Source organism: Mesoplodon densirostris, chromosome 13 (assembly GCF_025265405.1).
Source record: "Mesoplodon densirostris isolate mMesDen1 chromosome 13, mMesDen1 primary haplotype, whole genome shotgun sequence".
NCBI lineage: Eukaryota > Metazoa > Chordata > Mammalia > Artiodactyla > Ziphiidae > Mesoplodon > Mesoplodon densirostris.
Window position 1 is genome coordinate 55932579 of NC_082673.1, and position 12315 is coordinate 55944893.

The 12315-nt window shown below is 38.8% G+C and overlaps 1 protein-coding gene across 3 annotated transcripts in view; it reads left to right on the forward strand.

The window, feature by feature from the left end:
- Positions 1-12315, forward strand: part of MATN2 (matrilin 2) — a 156124-nt gene that overhangs the window by 103549 nt on the left and 40260 nt on the right. The window lies entirely within an intron of this gene.

Here is a 12315-nt window from a genome sequence, read left to right on the forward strand (position 1 = left end):
TTTTTATACTACACCATAAAATTGCCTGATTTTTCTTTTTTCTTTTTCTTTTTTTTTTTTTTGCGGTACGCGTGCCTCTCACTGTTGTGGCCTCTCCCGTTGCAGAGCACAGGCTCCGGACGCGCAGGCTCAGCGGCCATGGCTCACGGGCCTAGCCGCTCCGCAGCATGTGGGATCTTCCCGGACCAGGGCACGAACCCGTATCCCCTGCATCGGCAGGCGGACTTTCAACCACTGCGCCACCAGGGAAGCCCAAACTGCCTGATTTTTTTAAATAAATTTATTTATTTATTTTTGGCTGCGTTGGGTCTTCATTGTTGTGTGCAGGCTTTCTCTAGTTGCAGCAAGCGGGGGCTACTCTTCGTTGCAGTGTGCAGGCTTCTCATTGCGGTGGCTTCTCTTGTTGCAGAGCACGGGCTGTAGGCGCGTGGGCTTCAGTAGCTGTGGCTCGAAGGCTCTAGAGCACAGGCTCAGTAGTTGTGATGCACGGGCTTAGTTGCTCCGTGGCATGTGGGATCTTCCCAGACCAGGGCTCGAACGCGTGTCTCCTGCATTGGCAGGCAGATTCTTAACCACTGCGCCATCCGGGAAGCCCAAATTGCCTGATTTTAAAATTTTTTGTTAATTTACTAGGAGAAAATTTTTTCTCATTGCTTTATTTATTATCATGTCTTTAGTTACCGTTTCTTCATAAAATTATGTATGTCCAACTTATAAATGTATATTTGTTGGTGTTATTTGATTAACGAACAATCTGTTCCATTATAAGAGATTATATATAAGTGACTCCTATAAGTTCCATGAAGGAAAGGACTGCACTTTTGCCCGCTGCTGATTCCAGTGCCTGGGCCATGGTAGATGTTCAGAGAATATTTATTGAATGACTTAGTGAATAGTGAGGTTAACACTTTTTCATAAAGTTAATAGACATTCAAAGAAAGGAAGTATATATCTGAGCTGAAATGAAAGAAATAGATAATAGGAAACCGACAGAGAAGACTGGTAAAATCAAAAAGTGGTTTTTTGAGATTAGTAAAATTGATGAATCTCTAGCCGCACTGGTCAGGGGGGAAAAAACAGAGAAGACACAAATTACCAATATCAGGAATGAGAGAGTGGACATCACTGCAGATCCTATAAACACTGGAAGGATAATAAGTGAAAATGATAAACAAATTTATGCCAATAACTTCAGCAACTTAGATTAAATAGACAAATTCCTTGAAAGACCCAAACTACTGATTGTTTTTTCTTTTCCATTATGGTTTATTACAGGATACTGAATATAGTTCCCTGTGCTATACAGTAGGACCTTGTTGTTTATCCATTCTTTATATAATAGTTTGCATCTGCTAATCCCAAACTCTCAATCCACCCTTCCCCAACCCTCCCTCCCCCTTGGCAACCACAGGTCTGTTCTCTGTGTCTGTGAGTCTGTTTCCATTTCATAGATAAGTTCATTTGTGTCATATTTTAGATTCCACATATAAGTGATACCATATGGTATTTGTCTTTCTCTTTCTGACTTACTTCACTTAGTATGATAATCTCTAGTTCCATCCATGTAATTTCAAATGGCATTATTTCATTCTTTTTTATGACTAAGTAACATTCCATTGGAAATAAGTACCACATCTTCTTTATCCATTCATCTGTCGATGGACACTTTTTTCCATGTCTTGGCTATTGTAAATAGTGCTGCTATGAATACAAGGGTACATGTATCTCTTTGAATTATAGTTTTGTTTGTATATATGCTCAGGAGTGGGATTGCTGGATCATATGGTAACTCTAGTTTTAGTTTTCTGAGGAGCCTCCATACTGTTCTCCATAGTGGCTACACCAATTTTTGTTCCTACCAACAGTATAGGAGGGTTTCCTTTTCAACCTTACCAGCATTTGTTATTTGTAGACTTTTTAATGGTGGCATTCTGACCAGTGTGAGATGGTACCTCACTGTGATTTGGTTTGCATTTCTCTAATAATTAGTGATGTTGACCATCTTTTCATGTGCCTGTGGCCATCTGTATGTCTTCTTTGGAGAAATGTCTATTTCTGTCTTCTGCCCATTTTCTGATTGGGTTGTTTGTTTTCTTGTTATTGAGTTGTATGAGCTGTTTGTATATTTTGGAAGCCCTTGTTGGTCACATCATTTGCAAATATTTTCTCCCAGTCCATAGGTTGTCTTTTTGTTTTCTTTATGATTTCCTTTGCTGTGAGAAAGCTTATGTTTGATTAGGTCCCATTTGGGTTTTTTTGCTTTTATTTCTATTGCCTTGGGAGACTGACCATTGGTACGATTACATCAGAGAATGTTTTGTCTGTATACTCTTCTAGGAGTTTTATGGTGTCTTGTCTTATATTTAAGTCTTTAAGCCATTTTGAGTTTATTTTTGTGTATGGTGTGAGGGTGTGTTCTGACTTCATTGACTTACATGCAGCTGTCCAGCTTTCCCAACACCACTTGCTGAAGAGACTTTTTCCCAGTTCTATATTCTTGCCTCCTTTGTTGAAGATTAATTGACCATAGATGTGTGGGTTTATTTCTGGACTCTCTATTTTATTTCATTGATCCAAATGTCTGTTTTTGTGCCAATAGCATGCTCTTTTTTTTTTTTTTTTTTTTTTTTTTTGCTGTACGCGGGCCTCTCACTGCTGTGGCCTCTCCCGTTGCGGAGCACAGGCTCCGGACACACAGGCTCCGCGGCCATGGCTCGCGGGCCCAGCCGCTCCGCGGCATGTGGGATCTTCCGGGATCGGGGCACGAACCCGTGTCCCCTGCATCGGCAGGCGGACTCTCAACCACTGCGCCACCAGGGAAGCCCATGCTCTTTTTTTTTTAACACCTTTATTGGAGTATGATTGCTTTACAATGGTGTGTTAGTTTCTGCTTTATAACAAAGTGAATCAGCTATACATATACATATATCCCCATATCTCTTCCCTCTTGGGTCTCCCTCCCTCCCACCCTCCCTATCCCACCCCTCTAGGGGGTCACAAAGCACCAAGGACCCTGTGCTATGCAGCTGCTTCCCACTAGCTATCGGTTTTACATTTGGTAGTGTATATATGTCCATGCCACTCTCTCACTTTGTCCCAGCTTACCCTTCCCCCTCCCCATGTCCTCAAGTCCATTCTCTAGTAGGTCTGCATCTTTATTCCCGTCCTGCCCCTAGGTTCTTCATGACCATTTTTTTTTTTAGATTCCATATATATGTGTTAGCATACGGTATTTGTTTTTCTCTTTCTGACTTACTTCACTCTGTATGACAGACTCTAGGTCCATCCACTTCACTACAAATAACTCAATTTCATTTCTTTTTATAGCATGCTCTTTTGATTACTGTAGCTTTATAGTACTGCCTGAAGTCTGGGAGGGTTATGCCTCTTGCTTTGTTCTTTTCCCTCAGGATTGCTGTGGCAATTCTGGGTCTTTTACGGCTGTATATAAATTTTAGGATTATTTGTTCTAATTCTGTGAAAAATGTCATGGGTAGTTTGATAGGGATCACATTAAACATGTAGATTGCTTTGGATAGTATGGGCATTTTAACAATACTAATTTTTCTAATCCAAGAGCATAAAATATTTTCCCTTTATTTATTTATTTATTTATTGGCCACACTGTGTGGCATGTGGGATCTTAGTTCCCCGACCAGGTATCGAACCCGTGCCCCCTGCATTGGGAGCATGAAGTCTTAACCACTGGACCACCAGGGAAGTCCCCATTTTTTAAAATCATCTTCAGTTTCCTTTATCAATGTTTTATAGTTCTCAGCATATAAAACTTTCACCTCCTTGGTCAGGTTTATTCTAAGTATTTTATCTTTTTTGATGTAATTTTAAAAGGGATTGTTTCTTTCTTTTTTTAATATTTATTTATTTATTTGGTTGCACCAGGTTTTAGTTGAAGCAGGTGGGCTCCTTAGTTGCGGCTCACGGGCTCCTTAGCTGTGGCATGCATGTTGGATCTAGTTCCCTGACCAGAGATCGAACCTGGGCCCCCTGCATTGGGAGCATGGAGTCTTATCCACTGCACCACCAGGGAAGTCCCCAAGGGATTGTTTCTTTACTTTCCCTTTCTGATATGTCATTGTTAGTGTAAAGAAACGCAACCGATTTCTGTATGTTAATCTTGTATCCTACTACCTTGCTGAATTTATCAGTTTTAGTAGCTTTTGTGTGGAATTTTTAGGGTTTTCTGTATATAGTATCATGTCATCTGCATATAATGAGAATTTTACCTCTTCCCTTCCAATTTGGATACCTTTTATTTCTTTTTCTTATATGATTGCTGTGGCTAGGACTTCCAGTACTATGTTAAATAGAAGTGATGAGAATGGGCATCCTTATCATGTTCCAGATTTTAGCAGGAAGGCTTTCAGCTTGTCACTGTTGAGTATTATGTTGACTGTGGGTTAGTCATAAATAGCTTTTATTATGTTGAGATACGTTCCCTCTATACCCACTTTGGTAAGAGTTTTTATCATGAATGGATATTGAATTTTATCAAATGCATTTCTGAATCTGTTGAGGTATCATGTGGTTTTTGTCTTCTTTTGTTGTATCACACTGATGGATTTGCATATGTTGAAACATCCTTGTGATCCTGAGATGAAGCCAACTTGGTCATGGTGTATGATCTTTTTTATGTGTTGTTGTATTCACAAACTCCTAAAATTAGCTCAAGAAGAAATAGATAATCTGAATAGGCCTCTATCTATTAAAAGAAATTGAATTTGTACTTGTAAACCTTCCCACAAAGACAACTCCAGGGCTAGTTGGCTTAACTGGTAAATTCTACCATTTGAGGAAGAACAAATACCAATTTTACACAAATTCTTCCAGAAAACAGTAGAGGAAGGAGCATTTTTCAGCTTATTCTATAAGGCCAGCATTATCCTAATACAAATCCAGAAAAAGACATTACAAGAAAAGAAAACCAGGGACTTCCCGGTGTTCCAGTGGTTAAGACTCCGTGCTTCCATTGCAGGGGGCACCGGTTCAATCCCTGGTCAGGGAACTAAGATCCAGCATGCAGCATGGTTCAGCCAAAAACAAAGAGAAAACCACACAAATATCCCTCATGAAATACATGCAAAAGATCTTTAATTATTTTTAGCAATAAAATTCCAAAATATATAAAAAGGATAATACCTCATGAACAAGTGGGATTTATCCCAGGAATTCAAGGATGATTTAACATTCAAATGAAATTTAAAACATTAACATACTAAAAAGCAGAAACTATATGATCCAAGTCAATAGATACAGAAAGAGCACTGGACAAGACCTAACATTCATTTACTATTTAAAAAAAAAAAAGTCTCTCAGCAGACTAGGAATGAAGAGAACTGCCTCAACCTGATAAAGTGCATCAATGAAAAAACTATCAACTACCATCATACTTAATGATGAAAGATTGAATGCTTTCCTTATAAGATGAGGAACAAAACAGGATACCCACTCTCACCACTTCTATTTAGTATGGACTGTAAGGTTCTGGCCATTGTAATAAGGAAGAAAAAAAGAAAGTAAGAAATGAAACCTAGATTGGAAAGGAAGAGTTAAAAGCATCTTTATTATGGTCATTGTAAATATAGCACTCTCCTGTGTTCTGTGAGTGATTCTAATAAATTATTGAAAGGAGTGAGTTGTGGGAGACCCCAAAATTGTAGGTGGCTGTGCAGAAGTGAAGGTGGCCTGGGGACCCCACTGGAGGCTGGTATCTGAAGTAAGGGCAGTCTTACTGGGGACCTTACACTTTACCTTGTGAGACTGCATGTTAACTCTGGGTAGTTAGTGTCAGAATTGAATTAAATTACAGGGCTCCAAATTGGTGTTGGAGAATTGTCTGCAGAACATATTGAAGCAAATGAGCCTAACTGTATATGAGTTTGTTAGCATAATCACCCAGAGAATTATTTTAAGTGACAGGCAGGGAATATGTTGACTTTACATTCCAAGTGGCAGATATCCGAAAAACAAAAGAGCTTTAACTGTTTCCAGTAGTATTGGCATTAATAATAGAATTGTTTTCTTATTTTGAAATTATATATATACACATATAAATATATGATACAATAAATATATATAATGTTAATGTCACTTTGTACCTATACTTTCAGCATAAGAGAAAACAAATACAAATATAAAATCAAAATGATTAAGTAACACATTTCAGGGCTGGTTTCTCTGTTCATATCCAATTCTGGTGCTTAGGAACAGGGACCTATGCTGATGCCCAAGGGCAAAAAGCCCCACTTCCTTTAAGAAAGGGAGCAGGGGCTTCCCTGGTGGCGCAGTGGTTGAGAGTCCACCTGCCGATGCAGGGGACACGGGTTCGTGCCCCAGTCTGGGAAGATCCCACATGCCGCGGAGCGGCTGGGCCCGTGAGCCATGACTGCTGAGCCTGCACGTCCGGAGCCTGTGCTTCGCAACAGTAGAGGCCACAACAGTGAGAGCCCCGCGTACCACAAAAAAAAAAAAAAAAGAAAGAAAAGAAAGAAAGGGAGCAAGCCCGACCCTGATACCCAGTAAGGGGCAACCCTAGGCTTTTTGTTTTCCTTGCTTTTATTCCTTTTTGTTGGCCCTGTGCTGGGTTTGTTTATAAAAGATGTTTTTTTGTTTAACCAAATATTAAAAATGGAAAACACTATACAAAAAACGTGATTAAGTAAAACAAACAAACAAACAAACAAAACCTGTCTTTATTAACAGACAATATCTCCAACGGAATTTACAGAAAAGCTCTAGAACTATTAAGTGAGTTTATCAAGGATGCAGGGTACAAGGTCAATATACAAAAATCAATTATTTTTTATATGCTTTCTTTTTTTTTTTAACTGAGTCTCTTTTACTCTGTATGTCCTCCTTCCCTCTTTTTTTCTTTGCCATTCATTTGTTTTATGTTTTGTTTTGGCTGCTTTGGGTCTTTGTTGCTATGCACGGGCTTTCTCTAGTTGCGGCGAGTGGGGGCTAATCTGTTGCAGTGTGTGGACTTCTCATTGCAGTGGCTTCTCCTGTTGTGGAGCATGGGTTCTAGGTGCGTGGGCTTCGGTAGTTGCAGCACGCGGGCTCAGTAGTTGCAGTGCATGGGCTCTAGGCACGTGGGCTTCAGTAGTTGTGACACGCATGCTCAGTAGTTGTGGCTCGTGGGCTCTAGAGTGCAGGCTCAGTAGTTGTGGCACATGGGCTTAGTTGTTCCACGGCATGTGGGATCTTCCCGGACCAGGGATTGAACCCATGTCCCCTGCATTAGCAGGCGGATCCTTTTTTTTTTTTTAACATCTTTATTGGAGTATAATTGCTTTACATTGTTGTGTTAGTTTCTGCTGTATAACATTGCCAGGCGGAATCTTAACCACTGCACCATGAAGGAAGTCCCTTTTTATATACTTTCAATGGAAAATCACAAATTTACATTTTAAAATGCTATTTATAATAGCATCAAAAATATGTACTACCTAGGGATAAATTTGACAAAAGATGGTGAAAACCTTTACAATGAAAGTTACAAAACATTACTAAGGGAAATTAAAGAAGACTTAACTAAATAGATATATTTATGGATCAGAAGACTCAATACTGTTAAGATGTCTGTCCTTTCCAAATTAATCTATATAGATCACAGTATTATCTATCATAATCTTAGCATGCTTTTTTTGTAGAAATTGACAAGCTGATTCTAAAACATATGTAGAAATGAAAGGGACTAAAATAGCCCTTTTTGATAAAGATGCACAATGTTGAAGGACTTAAACCACCTGATTTTTAATACCAATTATAAAGCAACTGTAATCAAGACAGTGTGGTATTGGTGTAAAGGTGGAGTATAGATCAATGGAACAGAACAGAGTCCAGAAATAGACTCACACATATATGGTGAAAGTATTTTCAACAAAGGTACTTAGGCAATTCATGGGGGAAAGGATAATGTCTTCAACAAATGGTGCTGAACAATTGGATTGCCATGTGCAAAAAAAAAAAAGGAACTTGACCCTTACCTCACACTACATACAAAAATTAACTTGAGGGGGCTTCCCTGGTGGCGCAGTGGTTGAGAGTCCGCCTGCCGATGCAGAGGACATGGGTTCATGCCCCGGTCCGGGAAGATCCCACATGCCACGGAGCAGCTGGGCCTGTGAGCCATGGCCGCTGAGCCTGCGCGTCTGGAGCCTGTGCTCCACAACGTGAGAGGCCACAACAGTGAGAGGTCCACATACCACAAAAAAAAAAAAAAAAAAAAAAAAAAAAAAAATTAACTTGAAATCAGTTTTAAACTTAAATGTAACATTGAAAACTATAAAAATTATAGAAGGAAACATAGGAAAAGATCTTAGTGACCCTGCATTTGGCAAAGATGCCTTAAAAGAGGACACAAAAAGCACAAACTATAAAAATTAAAAATGAATAAATTGAACTTCATCAAAATTAAAACTTTTGTTCTTCAGAAGGCACTATTAGGGGCTTCCCTGGTGGTGCAGTGGTTGAGAGTCCGCCTGCCGATGCAGGGGACACGGGTTCGTGCCCCGATCCAGGAAGATCCCATATGCCGCGGAGCGGCTGGGCCCGTGAGCCATGGCCGCTGAGCCTGCATGTCCAGAGCCTGTGCTCCGCAATGGGAGAGGCCACAGCAGTGAGAGGCCCGCGTACCGCAAAAAAAAAAAAAAAAAAAAAAAAAGGCACTATTACTAAAATGAAAAAGCAAGCCACAGACTGGGAAAAAATATTTGCAAAATGTATATCCAACAAAGGATTTGTATTTAGAACATATAAAGAACTCTTCAAACTTAGTGAGAAGACAAACAACCTAATAAAAATGGGCAAAAGATTTGACCAGACACTCCAAGAAAATATAGAAATGGAAAATAAGCATATGAAAATATATCCAACAGCATTAGTCAGGAGGGAAATGCAAAATAAAACCACAATGAAATAACCACTATGTACTTACCAGAAGGGCTAAAATTACCAAGTGTTGGTAAGGATGTGGAGCAACTGGAACTCTCATAAACTGCTGGTGGGAATGTTTAAGAAATTAATACATCTACCATACAACACAGCCATTCTACTCTTAAATGTTTACTCACAATGAAAGCATATGTCTATGGGAGTTCCCTGGTGGTCCAGTGGCTAAGACTCCACGCTCCCAATGCAGGGGGCCTGGGTTTGATCCCTGCTCAGGGAACTAGATCCCACATGCCGCAAGTAAGAGTTCGCATGCTGCAACTAAAGATCCTACATGCCCTAACGAAGATCCCACATGCAGCAACGAAGATCCTGCATGCCGCAACTAAGACCAGATGCAGCCAAATAAATAAATAAATTTTTTTTTAAAAAAAGAAAGAAAGCATATGTCTACACCAAGACTTGTTCATGAATGTTCATAGCTGGTTTATTTGTGATAGCCTCAAACCGGAAACAACTCAAATCCCTCCAACAGGTGAATAGACAAATAAATTGTGTTATATCCATATAATGAAATACTACTCTACAGTAAAAAAGAACAAACTGTTGACATACCCATGAACATGGATGAATCTCAAAATGAGGAATGAAAGAAGCCAGACCAAAAGGAACACAACTGTATGATTCCATTTATGTGAAATTCTAGAAAATGTAAACTAATTTATCTTGACAGGAGATAACGATTATTTGGGGACAGAGGGAGTAGGAAGGAATGAATTAGAAAGTGTCTTGAGGAAACATCTGAGGGAAATGTGTAAGTTCATTACCTCGGTTGTGGTGATAGTTTCATGGACACATATGTATGTCAGAACATCAAATGTCCATCTTAAATATGTGCAGTTTCTTTTTTGTCAATTGTACATCAATAAAACTAAAAATGAGTGGGGGAGACTGTTTTATTTTAAAATGTTAATGTCATAAAACACAAAGGCTGTGGAAGTGTTTCTAGACTGTTGCTACTGGATAGAACACTCTGTGATAGTGAAAATGCTCTGTATCTGCACCATACAATATAGTAGTCAGGAGCTACTGTGGCTACTGAGCACTTAAGGTGTGGCCAGTGCAACTGAGGAACTGCATTTTAAATTGTATTTAATTTTAATCTATTTTATTTTTTTAAAAAATTTTATTGAATTATAGTCGATTTACAGTGTTGTGTTTAATTTCTGCTGTACAGCAAAGTGATTCAGTTATACATATATATCAACACGTTCTTTTTCATATTCTTTTCCATTGTGGTTTATCACAGGATATTGAATATAGTTCCCTGTGCTATGAAATAGGACATTGTTGCTTTCCATCCTATATATACTAGCTTGCATCTGCTAATCCCAAACTCCCACTCCTTCCCTCCCCACCTCCCCTCCCCCTTGCCAACCACAAGTCTGTTCTCTATGTCTGTGAGTCTGTTTCTGTTTCATAGATGTGTTCATTTGTGTCATATTTTAGATTCCACATATAAGTGGTATCATATGGTATTTGTCTTTCTCTTTCTGACTTACTTCGCTTAGTATGATAAGCTCTAGGTTCGGGCTTCCCTGGTGGTGCAGTGGTTGAGAGTCCGCCTGCCAATGCAGGGGACACAGGTTCGTGCCCTGGTCCGGGAAGGTCCCACATGCTGCAGAGCGGCTGGGCCTGTGAGCCATGGCCGATGAGCCTGTGCGTCCGGAGCCTGTGCTCCACAACGGGAGAAGCCACAACAGTGAGAGGCCAGCGTACCACAGAAAAAAAAAAAAAAAAAAAAACTCTAGGTTCATGCATGTTGCTGCAAATTCCATTATTTCATTCTTTTTTATGGCTGAATAACATTTCATACTGTGTGTGTACATATATATATACACACACACACATCACACCTTCTTTATCCATTCATCTGTTGATGGACATTTAGGTTGTTTCCATTCCATTTTAATTTAAATGGCCACATTAGACAGCATGGTTCCAGATTAAAGGAAGCTAAGCATACATGAATATTAAATATAATCTCTGACCCTCTATTGTATCCTATACTGGAGGATGAAAAATGCTACAAAGAACATTATTAGATCAACTTAGAAGACTAGAATAAGGATGGTAGATTAAATAAAAGTCTTGTATAAATGTAAATTTATGAAGTATGGCTACACTGTGGTTATATTAGAGAATATCCCTACTCCTAGGAAGCACACACTGTGTTTAAGGAAAAAGGATGGTGATATATGTAACTTACCCTCAAATAATTCAGAGAGATAAGCAAATGATAAAGCAAATGGGATAAAATGTTAACAATAGATAAATCTGGGTAGAGCATATATATGTGTTTCTTGTACCTATCTACTTGTATTTTTATGTTTGCAACTTTTGTAAGTTTAAAATCATTCCCAAATAAAAAGTCTTTTTAAATACCTTTATATGTGATTGTGGTATTGCAGTTATATTTTTTAAAGAGTTCCAGTCCTTTAGGGATACATTATGAAATATTTATAGACAAAATGATATAACATCTGGGGTTTGCTTTCAAGTAATATGGCATCTTAGCATGGGGGATGGGAGTATACAGGAAACAAGGTCAGCTGTAGATTGATTCTCTTGAAGTGATATGCACGTGGATTTATTATACTAGTCAGTTCATGTGTTTATATATGTTTAAAATTTTCCATGACTTTAAATTCGGAAGAATTGGCATTTTCTCAATATTTTTTCGTTTGAGAATATTGTATGCCTTTCTCTTACTCGTTTCGTTTCCTTTGGTACAGGCTGGGAAAACTCATTTATACCAAATGCTTCATTAGGAAAATGATATATGTGGTTCATATATTCCTTAAAACAATAAAAATCCTCATTAAAACAAAAAGACACCTTTTAAGACCCCATCAGTGGCCACTTATTTCAAGCCATTTTAGACAATGCACCCAAGTTCCACTACAGCAAAATACTTGGTGCAGACCTGTCAGTAGAACAGTCCTAATCCATATCTAAAAAATACTTATACAAGTAAAATTTCACTATTAAAAATTCCATGTGACCTTTGTTTCTGAATATTTTGGTTTAAATTAATGTGTACCTAGAGATCACATTCCCTGGCTGTGAAGCCTTGAGATGATTTAAGTGTAGATGAGGCCAATGACGTTAACAGGGGAGGTGTTTTGCCCTCAAAATATGCCTTTCACTCCCAGGCCTTCTTTTTCCCAGGATATCATTTTTATCCTATTTGGCTCAGTGTTTCACTCAGTTAAGTGGTTTAAAGTTTGACTTGGGGAAGATTTCATTATTTTAATTGCATAAGTTCAGTAAAATATTCAGCTAAGCTCTCTCTTCCCAGCCTGTGACACAACAAACAGCACCCAGTCACACACTTTCATTTTA